The sequence below is a fragment of the Hordeum vulgare genome, chromosome 3H, assembly GCF_904849725.1.
Source record: "Hordeum vulgare subsp. vulgare chromosome 3H, MorexV3_pseudomolecules_assembly, whole genome shotgun sequence".
Lineage (NCBI taxonomy): Eukaryota > Viridiplantae > Streptophyta > Magnoliopsida > Poales > Poaceae > Hordeum > Hordeum vulgare.
The window spans coordinates 456374464-456391269 of NC_058520.1; positions in this window are offsets into that span (position 1 = coordinate 456374464).

A 16806-nucleotide genomic window follows, 5' to 3' on the forward strand; every position below is an offset into this window, starting at 1 on the left:
ATTTTTAGGATCGACAAAACCTTCGGGTTGCATCATATACAACTCTTCCTTAAGGAAACCGTTAAGGAACGCCGTTTTGACATCCATCTGCCAGATTTCATAATCGAAAAATGCAGCTATTGCTAACATGATTCTGACGGACTTAAGCATTGCTACGGGTGAGAAGGTCTCATCGTAGTCAACTCCTGGAACTTGTGAAAAACCCTTTGCCACAAGTCGAGCTTTATAAACGGTCACATTACCATCAGCGTCCGTCTTCTTCTTAAAGATCCATTTGTTCTGAATAGCCTTGCGGCCCTCACGTAGTATCTCCAAAGTCCACACTTTGTTCTCATACATGGATCCTATCTCGGATTTCATGGCTTCTAGCCATTTGTTGGAATCTGGTCCCACCACTGCTTCTTCATAATTTGCAGGTTTATTGTTGTCTAACAACATGATTGATAAGACGGGATTACCGTACCACTCTCGAGCAGTGCGTGATCTCGTCGACCTGCGTGGTTCAACAAAAACTTGAACTAGAGTTTCATGATCATCATCATTAACTTCCTCCTCAACCGGCGTCGCAACGACAGAGGTTTCCCCTCGCCCTGCGCCACCATCCAGAGGGATGAGAGGTTCGACAACCTCGTCAAGTTCTATCTTCCTCCCACTCAATTCTCTCGAGAGAAACTCCTTCTCGAGAAAAGTTCCGTTCTTAGCAACAAACACTTTGCCCTCGGATTTGAGATAGAAGGTGTACCCAACTGTCTCTTTTGGGTAACCTATGAAGACGCACTTTTCCGCTTTGGGTTCCAGCTTTTCAGGCTGAAGCTTTTTGACATAAGCATCACATCCCCAAACTTTAACAAACGACAACTTTGGCCTTTTGCCATGCCACAGTTCGTATGGTGTCGTCTCAACGGATTTTGATGGTGCCCTATTTAAAGTGAATGCAGCTGTTTCTAATGCATAACCCCAAAACGATAATGGCAAATCAGTAAGAGACATCGTAGATGGCACCATCTCTAACAAAGTACGATTACGACGTTCGGACACACCATTACGTTGTGGTGTTCCAAGCGGTGTTAACTGTGAAACAATTCCACATTGTCTTAAGTGAGCACCAAACTCGAAACTCAGATATTCACCCCCACGATCAGACCGTAGGAACTTGATCTTCTTGTTACGATGATTTTCCACTTCACTCTGAAATTGCTTGAACTTTTCAAATGTTTCAGACTTGTGCTTCATCAAGTAGACATAACCATATCTACTTAAATCGTCAGTGAAGGTGAGAAAATAACGATATCCGCCGCATGCCTCTACGCTCATTGGACCACACACATCAGTATGTATGATTTCCAACAAGTCACTTGCACGCTCCATTGTTCCGGAGAACGGAGTCTTAGTCATCTTGCCCATGAGGCATGGTTCGCACGTGTCAAGTGAATCAAAGTCAAGTGACTCCAAAAGTCTATCAGCATGGAGTTTCTTCATGCGCTTTATACCAATATGACCCAAGCGGCAGTGCCACAAAAATATGGCGCTATCATTGTTTACTCTAACTCTTTTGGTCTCAATGTTATGTATATGCGTATCGCTATCAAGATTCAATATGAACAATCCTCACACATTCGGTGCATGACCATAAAAGATGTTACTCATAGAAATAGAACAACCATTATTCTCTCACTTAAAAGAGTAACCGTCTCGCAATAAACAAGATCCAGATATAATGTTCATGCTCAACGCATGCACTAAATAACAATGATTTAAGTTCATCACTAATCCCGATGGTAGTTGAAGTGACACTGTGCCGACGGCGATTGCATCAACCTTGGAACCGTTTCCTACGCGCATCGTCACTTCGTCTTTCGCCAGCCTTCGTCTATTCCGCAGTTCCTGCTTCGAGTTGCAAATGTGAGCAACAGAATCGGTATCGAATACCCAGGCACTACTACGAGAGCCGGTTAAGAACACATCAATAACATGTATATCAAATATACCTGATTTTTCTTTGCCCGGCTTCTTATCTTCCAGATACTTGGGGCAATTGCGCTTCCAGTGACCCATAACCTTGCAATAGAAGCACTCTGTTTTAGGCTTAGGTCCAGCCTTGGGTTTCTTCGGCGGATTGGCAACAGGCTTGCCGCTCTTCTTCGAATTGCCCTTCTTGCCTTTGCCGTTTCTCTTGAAACTAGTGGTCTTGCTCACCATCAACACTTGATGCTCTTTACGGAGTTCAGACTCTGCGACTTTCAGCATCGCAAACAACTCGCCGGGAGACTTGTTCATCCCTTGCATGTTGTAGTTCAACACAAAGCCTTTATAGCTTGGCGGCAGTGATTGAAGGATTCTGTCAGTGATAGCTTCTTGCGGGAGTTCAATCCCCAGTTCAGCTAGACGGTTTGAGTACCCAGACATTTTGAGCACATGTTCACTGACAGACGAGTTTTCCTCCATCTTGCAAGCATAGAATTTATCGGAGGTCTCATACCTCTCGATCCGGGCGTTCTTCTGAAAGATAAACTCCAACTCCTGGAACATCTCAAATGCTCCATGACGCTCAAAGCGACGTTGAAGTCCCGGTTCTAAGCCATACAAGACTGCACATTGAACTATTGAGTAGTCCTCCTTACGTGCTAACCAAGCGTTCTTAACATCCTGATCAGCCGTAGCGGGTGGTTCATCTCCTAGCGCAGCATTAAGGACATAATCCTTCTTCCCAGCTTGTAAGATTATCTTAAGATTACGAGCCCAGTCTACAAAGTTGCTTCCATCATCTTTCAACTTAGCTTTCTCTAGGAACGTATTAAAATTCAGGATGACTGTCGCGTGAGCCATGATCTACAACACAAATATATTCAAAGTGGACTTAGACTATGCTCAAGATAATTAGAGTTCAACTTAATCAAATTATATGCTAAACTCCCACTCAAAAAGTACATCTCTCTAGTCATTTGAGTGGTTCATGATCCACTTACACTATCCCAAGTCCGATCATCACGTGAGTCGAGAGTAGTTTCAGTGGTAAGCATCCCTATGCTAATCATATCAACTATATGATTCATGATCGACCTTTCGGTCTCATGTGTTCCGAGGCCATGTATGCACATGCTAGGCTCGTCAAGCTTAACCCGAGTGTTCCGCGTGCGCAACTGTATTGCACCCGTTGTATGTGAACGTTGAGTCTATCACACCCGATCATCACGTGGTGTCTCGAAACGACGAACTGTAGCAATGGTGCACAGTCGGGGAGAACACAATTTCGTCTTGAAATTTTAGTGAGAGATCACCTCATAATGCTACCGTCGTTCTAAGCAAAACAAGGTGCACAAAAGGATTAACATCACATGCAATTCATAAGTGACATGATATGGCCATCATCACATGCTTCTTGATCTCCATCACCAAAGCACCGGCACGATCTACTTGTCACCGGCGCCACACCATGATCATCCATCAACGTGTTGCCATCGAGGTTGTCGTGCTACTTATGCTATTACTAAAGCTACATCCTAGCAAAATAGTAAACGCATCTGCAAGCACATATGTTAGTATAAAGACAACCCTATGGCTCCTGCCGGTTGTCGTACCATCGACGTGCAAGTCGATATTTCTATTACAACATGATCATCTCATACATCCAATATATCACATCACATCGTTGGCCATATCACATCACAATCATACCCTGCAAAAACAAGTTAGACGTCCTCTAATTTTGTTGTTGCATGTTTTACGTGGTGACCAAGGGTATCTAGTAGGATCGCATCTTACTTACGCAAACACCACAACGGAGATATATGAGTTGCTATTTAACCTCATCCAAGGACCTCCTCGGTCAGATCCGATTCAACTAAAGTTGGAGAAACCGTCACTTGCCAGTCATCTTTGAGCAAAGGGGGTTACTCGTAACGATGAAACTAGTCTCTTGTAAGCGTACGAGTAATGTCGGTCCAAGCCGCTTCAATCCAACAATACCGCGGAATCAAGAAAAGACTAAGGAGGGCAGCAAAACACACATCACCGCCCACAAAACCTTTTGTGTTCTACTCGAGAAGACATCTACGCATGAACCAAGCTCATGATGCCACTGTTGGGGAACGTCGCATGGGAAACAAAAAATTTCCTACGCGCACGAAGACCTATCATGGTGATGTCCATCTACGAGAGGGGATGAGTGATCTACGTACCCTTGTAGATCGTACAGCAGAAGCGTTAGAGAACGCGGTTGATGTAGTGGAAAGTCCTCACGTCCCTCGATCCGCCCCGCGAACAATCCCGCGATCAGTCCCACGATCTAGTACCGAACGGACGGCACCTCCGCGTTCAGCACACGTACAGCTCGACGATGATCTCGGCCTTCTTGATCCAGCAAGAGAGACGGATAGGTAGAAGAGTTCTCTGGCAGCGTGACGGCGCTCCGGAGGTTGGTGATGATCTTGTCTCAGCAGGGCTCCGCCCGAGCTCCGCAGAAACACGATCTAGAGGAAAAACTATGGAGATATGTGGTCGGGCATCCGTGAGAAAGTCGTCTCAAATCTGCCCTAAAAGCTCCATATATATAGGAGGAGGGAGGGGGACCTTGCCTTGGGGTCCAAGGGACCCTCAAGGGGTCGGCCGAACCAAGGGGGGGAGGACTCCCCCCCCCCCCAAACCGAGTTGGACTTGGTTTGGTGGGAGGAGTCCCCCTCCCTTCCCACTTCTTCCCTCTTTTTTTTCTTTTCCTTTGATTTTCTTTTCTTGGCGCATAGGCCCCCTTGGGGCTGTCCCACCAGCCCACTAAGGGCTGGTGTGTCTCCCCAAAGCCTATGGGCTTCCCCGGGGTGGGTTGCCCCCCCCCCCGGTGAACTCCCGGAACCCATTCGTCATTCCCGGTACATTCCCGGTAACTCCGAAAACCTTCCGGTAATCAAATGAGGTCATCCTATATGTCAATCTTCATTTTCGAACTATTCCGGAAACCCTCGTGACGTCTGTGATCTCATCCGGGACTCCGAACAACATTCGGTAACCAACCATATAACTCAAATACGCATAAAACAACATCGAACCTTAAGTGTGCAGACCCTGCGGGTTCGAGAACTATGTAGACATGATCCGAGAGACTCCTCGGTCAATATCCAATAGCGGGACCTGGATGCCCATATTGGATCCTACATATTCTACGAAGATCTTATCGTTTGAACCTCAGTGCCAAGGATTCGTATAATCTCGTATGTCATTCCCTTTGTCCTTCGGTATGTTACTTGCCCGAGATTCGATCGTCAGTATCCGCATACCTATTTCAATCTCGTTTACCGGCAAGTCTCTTTACTCGTTCCGTAATACAAGATCCCGCAACTTACACTAAGTTACATTACTTGCAAGGCTTGTGTGTGATGTTGTATTACCGAGTGGGCCCCGAGATACCTCTCCGTCACACGGAGTGACAAATCCCAGTCTTGATCCATACTAACTCAACTAACACCTTCGGAGATACCTGTAGAGCATCTTTATAGTCACCCAGTTACGTTGCGACGTTTGATACACACAAAGCATTCCTCCGGTGTCAGTGAGTTATATGATCTCATGGTCATAGGAATAAATACTTGACACGCAGAAAACAGTAGCAACAAAATGACACGATCAACATGCTACGTCTATTAGTTTGGGTCTAGTCCATCACGTGATTCTCCCAATGACGTGATCCAGTTATCAAGCAACAACACCTTGTTCATAATCAGAAGACACTGACTATCATCGATCAACTGGCTAGCCAACTAGAGGCATGCTAGGGACGGTGTTTTGTCTATGTATCCACACATGTAAATGTGTCTTCATTCAATACAATTATAGCATGGATAATAAACTACTATCTTGATACAGGAATTATAATAATAACTATACATTTATCATTGCCTCTAGGGCATAATTCCAACAGTCAGCTGATGATTTTGTAACAAAATCCTCAAATCTTCAAAAATGTTTTTTATATAAACAGTAACTGAACCCCCACTTTCCTCGTTCGGATAACCACCATCTCCACGATCTCCACCGCTTCTGTCGTGAGCTACACGTGTCCTGCGGAGACGTAGAGACAGGGGCTATTTGGTCTGATATTTTCGCGCCAACGGTTACCGCCTGGCTATAAATATGTCCCCATCTCCCTCGATAAAATCTTCTTCGTCCCATCACCCTCCTGCTACAGCAAAGATCCAAGCCCTAGCGCCACCGCTAGAAGTCTCGACGCCGATGAAAAAGAGCTTGACTGCCTCGACCTCTCCGTCGCCGAAACCACGCCGAAACCGGACCATCTTCGTCCTTCGCCGCCGTAGCCGTCCTCTACTGCCGAGTTAGGGCGCATTGGACTCGCACCGAAAGAGCATCTACTGCTACCTCTTCTCTGTTCTTCATGCGCGCCATCTAGGGTAAATAAAAACCCTATTTTTATAGCCAGTTTGATCTACTATTTTACCTAAGTGATGTGAAATTTGTTTTTCCTCACGAATCCATCAGTTTCTTTTCCTCAAACACTACCTATCACCCAACTATTGATGAACTTCACTAAGCATCTAAGATTTTCATGAGATTCCTTAGTTGTGCGAATTTTTGGATCTGTACAACTCTGGAACCCAAGAACAGTATGCTTAGACAAATTCCTCAACCACTGGTCAAATTCCTCAACTGTCAAATAATTTTCATTTCATCAAATCTGAGAACGCATATGACCTCTCCAAATTCCTCACAATTATACTCTGTTCACAGGTACAAACATGTCACCTGATGAATCTCTCGATTCTCATCAAATTAACTCATTTGCAGCGTTTCTTGAAGAAAATCTGCAAGTCTCATCAGAATCCTCAAGAGTTCAATCTCATCAGCAAAAGCCTCAGCTGAAGAAAATGGAGGATGAAAGGAAGCAAAAGGGAGGCAAGAAACTAGAGCAGAACACTGCCGCAGATATCCGTGAGGATATATACCTGGATTACTGCACTCCTGATGAACATGAATCTATGCCCAAGAGAAATATCAGGCTTCAAAAGATAGAATGCCGATGGGCTAAGGAGTGGAAGGAGTACAGATTCGTCTCTCCCAAATACGCAAAGAAATTCGCTCTCAAGCCTTTTGGAAAACGGGCTCCACTTGAGGATTATCATGAAGCACACCCCTCAAGCCTCAAGACAATTGATGACTATCCTGAGGAAAAGTCTAAACACTTGTCAAAGCTTCAGAAGCAAGCAGAGGCTGCTGTGAGGAAGTTCAATGAAGAATCTGCTGCTGCTGCAACTACCGCTACTTCCTCTGCAGATGAGACTTCTGGTACGGCAATTCCTCAACTAAAGTCTGGGCCAACAAAACCAAAGGCTTCAAAGCCTCAAGAGAAAACTGCACCAGCATTAGCACCAAAACCTTCAGCACCAAAACCCTCAGCTCCAAAGGCTTCAAAGCCTGAACAGAAGCCGATAGTGAAGCAACTGCCCGCTGTCTCCAGCTCCTCAGTCCCATCTGCTACAAGCTCAGAGACAAAGTCTTCACCAACTCCTCTGAAGACTAAGGTGATTGTTGGGAGAGGAACAAGACCAAGCCCAAGCAAAATCATCAAGGTCCCTTCTGCATCAGAAGGTAGTGATGAATTTGATGATGACACTCTGCAAGCCATCATCAAAACAAGCAAGAGAGGGTAGCTCAAGCTTCTGGCAGCTCCATTCCTCTGGCCATGGACCCAAAAGTCCTCCTCGATTACATCAACATCTGGTATGAGGACCCCAACACTCCACTTGATGATTTGAAGCTTCCCCCAGGCATCAGCCACATGGTGGCCACATTCATCAACGAGGCCAAGTGGAAGGAGGAGCAAGCCAAACAGGCCAAGGTTGCCAAGCTCAAAAAGGAGAAATTCCTCAGGCAGAATCTCCTCAACCTGACACATGATGCACTTGTGTCAACGCAGGCTGAATTCAAGACTTTGACAGATAAGGACTCTAAGCTCTCCGACCGTCAAAGTCTCAAAAGCAATTTCATCAAATTTTCCACTGAAGCTGTTGACAACTACAACAAGAAGGTTGCCCCTCCAGTACCAACTCCTCAACCTCTGATTGAAGAACCAGCTGATGAAACTGCTCATGCTGAGGAAATCCCTCAAGGAAGTTGTGCGGATGAACCGGCGATTGAGGAAATCACCAAGGAAAATCCAGATGATGACTCTGCTAAAGCTCGTGAGACTGACCCTGCTCCAGCTGCTGCTTCTAAGCCAGCTGATGACTCTGCTCCAGCTGATGCTTCAAAGCCAGCTGATGACTCTGCTCCAGCTGGGGCTTCAAAGCGAGCTGATGAAAATGTCTCTGCTGAGAAAACACCTTCACCAAAAGCTTCAAAGGTGAAGAAAATGACTCTGTCTGCATCAGACGTGAAAAAGACCATGGCTGCTGAAAAGGAAGCCAAGAAAAGAAAAGCTTCATCAGTAGAAGAATCCACTAAGGCCAAGCGCCTCAAAGCACTTGAACAAAATGCTCCTGTGGATCCTGTGCCTCTTAATAGCGCTCCATCATATGAGATGATTCCCTTTGCAAGAGAAGACCAGGAGCAAGGGGCAGATGAGGAAATGAAGAATGCTAAATCTGAGGAACATACTGATGAGGAAATTCGCATTGATGACAGTCCTCAGCCCTCCATTCCTCATGAAGAAACTGCACAAGGATCAGCTGCACCAGCTAATGAATCTGGCTCCGTCACCAAGCAAACTCAGGAAGAACAAAGTGAAAATCCTCAGCCTGATGAAAGTCACAGTCCTGAGAAAAATCTTCAACATGAGGATCAGGCTGACCCAAGTCCTCCTCCTCTTGAGCAAAACCCTCAAGCTGAGGCTCAGGATGAACCAATTCCTCCTCCAGAGCAAAAACCCCAACAGGATGCTCCGGTTGACGACATTCCTCGGCCTGAAGCTCAACCAGAGCATGTTCCTCAGCCTGAAGCTCAAGCTGATGAAATTCCTCACCCTGAGGACCATGCTGAGGAAAATGCACCAGACCTAGACAATGCATTTGTCGTTCTCAACCCAGAGTCTGCAATAGTTGTCTCCCCTCAAGTCCAGCCGCAAAATCTTCAGCCAATGCAGCGTCAGCCGTTCTCCAAGCGGCCAAAGTTTCAAAAGGAGTCCTTTGAAGAACGCATGTTATTCATCGAAGAAAATCCCTATGACAAGCCTCGCAGCAGGCATCTGAAGTTTTGGACAAGGACACAGCTCAACTACTATGCCTCTATGTTGTGTGGAAGAAACAAGATTTTCTAGCACAGGCATATTCCTCACGTTGAGCTTGAAGAAATACCATGTTTTGCTCCAGTCCTGGACATCCTTTTTGAAGCTGGACTCCTCCCAATGTGCTCGGATATCTATGATTGGAATAGTGAGCTCATTCTTCAATTCTATGCAACTCTTCACATCTCAGGAGATCCAACAGACATCAACACATGGGTGCTAGACTGGATGATGCAAACCACACACTTCAAGGCTCCTGCCAATGAGATACTGCGTGAACTACCAGTATCAATTCCCTCAGAGCAGGCCGTGAAGCTTTATGATGAATGTGAGCTGCCTAACAAGCTGATGGATGTCGTCATGAAGCCTTTGTCTAAGGGGCAACCACCAAGAACAACCTTCCTGATCCATGAGCTCAAATATGAACCCGGGACGGTTTACAGAATCCTCTGCAGCGTTCTTGCGCCAATCAAGGGCCATGATGATGAAGAAGGTGTCGTAGGCATCATGAAGAATATCCTCTTCAACATCATACATGGTATTCCCATCAACATTCATGATTTCTTCTTGAGTACTTTGGCCGAGAATGTAATGTCTCCTTTTGACCACAAGATATATGCTCCATGGATCATGAGATTCATCAGAACAAGGTCAGGCATCAATTATCACGATGATTTCAACAACCATGTCGGTTATATGCCTCCTATAAGGGTCAACAAGAAGACTTTCGAGCCTGTTGAAGGAAAAGGCAAGTCCGTCATTGATGAAGGCAGTCGGCCCCTTGATGGCCAGTTCAGAGAGCCCGAAGCTTATTCTTCATGGGATGACACTGAAACCCATCCTCCAAGTCCTGTTGCTCCTAGGGTGATGAATACTAGAGAGCTTCTTCTAAGTCTTCACCAGAAGGTGGATCGGAATCACAAGTGGGTCAAACGGCAGTTTGGCGCCATTGTGAAAACCCTCAACGAAACGTAGAATGATGTGAAGCTTAACCATTATTATCTTCATGAGGTTTTTGATCGCACCTGGGCTACACTGGCTCATCTGAAGACTCCAGCAGAACTTGAAGAATTGGAGTTTGTGCGGGACTTCGACTGGTCGTGGCCACCAAAGAAGAAATTCAGGCCAATTCTAGTTCCAGACCTTGAGGACAGTTCTTTTTCTTCATTTCGCACTCCCGAATCTGATGAAGAACAACAAGACACTGCCACCGGTCCAAGGACGAAGTCTGCTCCCAAGAATCCTCACGCGTCTTCATCAACTGCCAAGGAGTGAAAGTCTTCACGGGCGTTAGTCCTCAGTTTGTCCCTTTTTGTCACTTGATGACAAAGGGGGAGAAACTTGAGAGTTAGTCTTCATGCGGGATATTTTGGGGGCTTATAAACTTTATTAAAGTTACAAACTCTTGGCTCTTCTGAAGTGTTTTATGTAATGAGTTGTAACTTAAGCCCGATGGTACTCTGACGCTTTTGAACGTTTTTCTTCGCATGCTTATTCCTCAAAATTTTAATGCACGCATGTTGGAATTCGTCAGATACCATTTGTCATCATGCATCCCCAATTTCTTCATACTATATGTCATATGTATGCATGATTTACAAGACTCAGGGGGAGAACTCCATGATATAAATCATCAATGTGCATTTGCTGTGAAAAGCAAAATCCTCAAGACATGCACATCTTCAGGGGGAGTCTCTCTGAATCTTGATTTCAAATTCCTCAAATGAGTATTTACACTTCATATTTTTATCCCTGTTGAAGACTTAACCTAATTGTCATCAACCACCAAAAAGGCGGAGATTCTAAGTGCATCTAGTGCCCCTTACTGATTTTGGTGGTTTGAAGACTTATAGGTTAAGTATCTAATGTGTTCTTGAATGTACTGTTGGGAACGTCGCATGGGAAACAAAATTTTCCTACGCGCACGAAGACCTATCATGGTGATGTCCATCTACGAGAGGGGATTTCCGATCTACGTACCCTTGTAGATCGCACAACAGAAGCATTAAGCAACGCGGTTGATGTAGTGGAACGTCCTCACGTCCCTCGATCCGCCCGCGAACCGTCCCACGAACCGTCCCGCGATCCGTCCCACGATCCGCTCCGATCTAGTGCCGAACGGACGGCACCTCCGCGTTCAGCACACGTACAACTCGACGATGATCTTGGCCTTCTTGATCCAGCAAGAGAGACGGAGAGGTAGATGAGTTCTTCGGCAGCGTGACGGCGCTCCGGAGGTTGGTGGTGAACTAATCTCAGCAGGGCTCCGCCCGAGCTCCGTAGAAACGCGATCTAGAGGTAAAACCGTGGAGGTATGTGGTCGGGCTGCCGTGGAAAAAGTTGTCTCAAATCAGCCCTAATTGCTCCATATATATAGGAGGAGGGAGGGGAGGCTTGCCTTGAGGCTCAAGGAGCCCCAAGGGCTGCGCCACCAAGGGAGGAGGAGTCCTCCTCCAATCCTAGTCCAACTAGGATTGGAAAGTGGAGTCCTTCTCTCCTTTCCCACCTCTTTTTTTTTTCTTTTCTCTTTGATTTTCTATCCTTGGCGCATAGGGCCTTCTTGGGCTGTCCCACCAGCCCACCAAGGGCTGGTGCACCACCCCCAAGGCCTATGGGCTTCACCGGGGTGGGTTGCCCCACCGGTGAACACCCGGAACCCATTCGTCATTCCCGGTACATTCCCGGTAACTCCGAAAACCTTCCCGTAATCAAATGAGGTCATCCTATATATCAATATTCGTTTCCGGACTATTCCGGAAACCCTCGTGATGTCCGTCATCTCATCCGGGATTCCGAACAACATTCGGTAACCAACCATATAACTCAAATACGCATAAAACAACATCGAACCTTAAGTGTGCAGACCCTGCGGGTTCGAGAACTATGTAGACATGACCCGAGTGACTCCTCGGTCAATATCCAATAGCGGGACCTGGATGCCCATATTGGATCCCACATATTCTACGAAGATCTTATCGTTTGAACCTCAGTGCCAAGGATTCATATAATCCCGTATGTCATTCCCTTTGTCCGTCGGTATGTTACTTGCTCGAGATTCGATCGTCAGTATTCACATACCTATTTCAATCTCGTTTACCGGCAAGTCTCTTTACTCGTTCCGTAATACAAGATCCCGCAACTTACACTAAGTCATATTGCTTGCAAGGCTTGTGTGTGATGTTGTATTACCGAGTGGGCCCCGAGATACCTCTCCGTCACACGGAGTGACAAATCCCAGTCTCGATCCATACTAACTCAACGAACACCTTCGGAGATACCTGTAGAGCATCTTTATAGTCACCCAGTTACGTTGCGACGTTTGATACACACAAAGCATTCCTCCGGTGTCGGTGAGTTATATCATCTCATGGTCATAGGAACAAATACTGGACACGCAGAAAACAGTAGCAACAAAATGACATGATCTACATGCTACGTCTATTAGTTTTGGGTCTAGTCCATCACATGATTCTCCTAATGATGTGATACCGTTATCAAGTAACAACACTTGCCTATGGCCAGGAAACCTTGACCATCTTTGATCAACGAGCTAGTCAACTAGAGGCTTACTAGGGACAGTGTTTTGTCTATGTATCCACACAAGTATTGTGTTTCCAATCAATACAATTATAGCATGGATAATAAACGATTATCATGAACTAAGAAATATAATAATAACTAATTGATTATAGCCTCTAGGGCATTATTCCAATAGTCTCCCACTTGCACTAGAGTCAATAATCTAGTTCACATCACCATGTGATTCCGACGAATCCAACACCCATATAGTTATGGGGTCTGATCACGTTTTGCTCGTGAGAGAGGTTTTAGTCAACGGTTCTGAAACTTTCAGATCCGTGTGTTCTTTACAAATCTTTATGTCATCTTATAGATGCTGCTACTATGTGCTATTCGGAAATACTCCAAATATCTACTCTACTATACGAATCTGTTTCACTACTCATAGTTATTCGGATTAGTGTCAAAGCTTGCATCGACGTAACACTTTACGACGAAATCTTTAACCACCTCCATAATCAAGAAAAATTCCTTAGTCCATCAGTTACTAAGGATAAATTTTGACCGCTGCTAGTGATTCAATCATGGATCACTCTCTGTACCTCTCAACAGACTTTGAGTCAAGGCACACATCAGGTGCGGTACCCAGCATGGCATATACAGATTCTATGGCCAAGGCATAGAAGACGACCTTCGTCTATTCTCTTTATTCTGCCGGGGTCGGGTGTTGAGTCTTACTCAAATTCACACCTTACAACGCAACCAAGAACTCCTTCTTTGCTGATCTATTTTGAACTCCTTCAAAAACTTGTCAAGGCATGCATCTTGTTCAAACTTCTATCAAGCGCTTTCGATCTATCTCCATAGATCTTTGATGCTCAACGTTCAAGTAGCGCAATCCAGGTATTCCTTTGAAAACTCCTTTCAAACAACCTTGTATGCTTTACAGAAATTCTACATTACTTCTGATCCACAATATGTCAACCACATATACTTATCAGAAATTCTATAGTGCTCCCACTCACTTCTTTGGAAATACAAGTTTCTCATAAACCTTGTACAAACCCAAAATCTTTGATCATCTCATCAAAGTGTATATTACAACTCCGAGATGCTTGCACCAGTCCATTGAAGGATTGCTGGAGCTTGCATACTTGCTAGTATCTTTAGGATCGACAAAACCTCTTGGTTGTATCACATACAATGTTTGCTCAAGGAAACCGTCGAGGAAACAATGTTTTGACATCCTATGTGCAATATTTCATAAATAATGCATCAACTACTAACATAATTCTAATAGACTTTTAGCATCGCTACGAGTGAGAAAGTCTCATCATAGTCAACTGTTTGATCTTGTCGGAAACATCTTTGCGACAAGTTGAGCTTTTCTTAATAGTGACTTATCACCATCATCGTCTGTCTTCCTTTTAAAGATCCATCTTTACTCAATAGTCCTATGACCATCAAGTAGTTCTTCCAAAGTCTACACTTTGTTTTCATACATGGATCCTCTCTCGGATTTCATGGCTTCCAACCATTTGTCGGAATCCGGGCCCACCATTGCTTTCTCCATAACTCGTAGGTTCACAGTTGCTCAACAACATGACCTCCAAGACAGGGTTACCGTACCACTCTACAGTAGTACGCGACCTTGTAAACCTACGAGGCTTGTAGTAACTTGATCCGATGCTCGATGATCACCATCATCAGCTTTCACTTCAATTGGTGTAGGCGCCACAGGAACAATTTCCTGCGCCCTGCTACACACTGGTTGAAGTGATGGTTCAATAACCTCATCAAGTTCTACCACCCTCCCACTCAATTCTTTCGAGAGAAACCTTTCCTCGAGAAAGGATCCGTTTCTAGAAACAAACACTTTGCTTTTGGATCTGAGATAGGAGATGTACCCAACTGTTTTGGATATCCTATGAAGATGCATTTATCCGCTTTGGGTTCGAGCTTATCAGACTGAAACTTTTTCACATAAGTGTCGAAGCCCCAAACTTTCAAGAAACGACAGTTTAGATTTCTCTAAACCTCAGTCTATACTGTGTCATCTCAAAGGAAATACGCGGTGCCCTATTTAAAGTGAATGCGGTTGTCTCTAATGCATAACCCATAAACGATAGTGGTAATTCGATAAGAGACATCATAGCATGCACCATACCAAATAGTGTGTGGCTATGACGTTCAGACACATCATCACACTATGATGTTTCAGGTGGCATGAACTGTGAAACAATTTCCACATTGTCTTAACTGCGTACCAAAGCTCGTAACTTAGATATTCATTTCTATGATCATATCGTAGACAGTTTATCCTCTTGTTACGACGAACTTCACTCCTGAAACAAAATTGAACCTTTCAATATTTCAGACTTGTGATTCATTAAGTAAATACTCTTGTATCTGCTCAAATCGTCATTGAAGTAAGAACATAATGATATCCACTGCATGCCTCAGCACCCATTGGACTGCATACATCAAAATGTATCACTTCCAACAAGTTACTATCTTGTTTCATCTCAATGAAAACAAGGCCTTGCTCATGTGGTATGATTTGCATGTCACTAGTGATTCAAAATCAAGTGAGTATAAAGATCCATCAGCATGGAGCCTCTTCATGCAATTTATACCAACATGACTCAAGCAGCAGTGCCACAAGTAAGTGGTACTATCATCATTACCTCGTATCTTTTGGCACCAATATCATGAACATGTGTAACACTACGATCGAGATTCAATAAACCATTGAAGGTGATTATATAAGCAAATAGAGTAACCATTATTCTCTTTAAATGAATAATCGTATTGCAATAAACACGATCCAATCATGTTCATGCTTAACGCAAGCACCAAATAACAATTATTTAGGTTTAACACCAACCCCGATGGTAGAGAGAGTGTGCGATGTTTGATCATATCAACCATGGAAACACTTCCAACACGTATCGTCACCTCGCCTTTAGCTAGTCTCCATTTATGCCGTAGCTTTCATTTCGTGTTACTAATCACTTAGCAACCAAACCGGTATCCAATACCCTCGTGCTACTAGGAGTACTAGTAAAGTACACATCAACATCATGTATATCAAATATACTTCTTTTGTCTTTTGCCAGCCTTCTTATCTACCAAGTATCTAGAGTTGCTCCGCCTCAGTAACCGTTCCCCTCATAACAGAAGCACTTAGTCCCGGGCTTGGGTTTAATCTGGGGTCTCTTCATTAGTGCAGCAACTGCTTTGCCGTTTCACGAAGTATCCCTTCTAGTCCTTGCCTTTATCGAAACTTAGTGGTTTTACTAACCATCAACTATTGATGCTCCTTCTTGATTTCTACTTTTGCAGTGTCAAACATCGCGAATTGCTCAAGGATCATTGTATATATCCTTGATATGTTATAGTTCATCATGAACTCTCACAGCTTGGTGGCAGTGACTTTGGAGAACCATCGCTATCTTATCTGGAAGATCAACTCCCACTTGATTCAAGCGATTGTCGTACTCAGATAATCTAAGCACACGCTCAACGATTGAGATTTTCTCCTTTACTTCGTGGACAAAGAATCTTGTCGGAGGTCTCATACCTCTTAACAAGGGCACAAGCATGAAATCACAATTTCATCTCTTTAGAACATATCTTATGTTCCGTGACGTTTCAAAACGTCTTCGGCGCCTTGCTTCTAAGCCATTAAGTATTTTGCACTGAACTATCATGTAGTCATCAGAAACGTGTATGTCGGATGTTCACAACATCTACAGACGATGCTCGAGGTGCAGCACACCGAGTGGTGAATTAAGGACATAAGCCTTCTGCACAGCAACGAGGACAATCCTCGGTTTTACACACTCAGTCTGCAAAGTTTGCTACTATCAACTTTCAACTAAATTTTCTCTAGGAACATATAAAAACAGTAGAGCTATAGTGCAAGCTACATCGTAATTCGCAAAGACCATTAGACTATGTTCATGACAATTAGTTCAATTAATCATATTACTTAAGAACTCCCACTCAAAAAGTACATATCTCCAGTCATTTGAGTGGTATATGATCCAAATCCACTATCT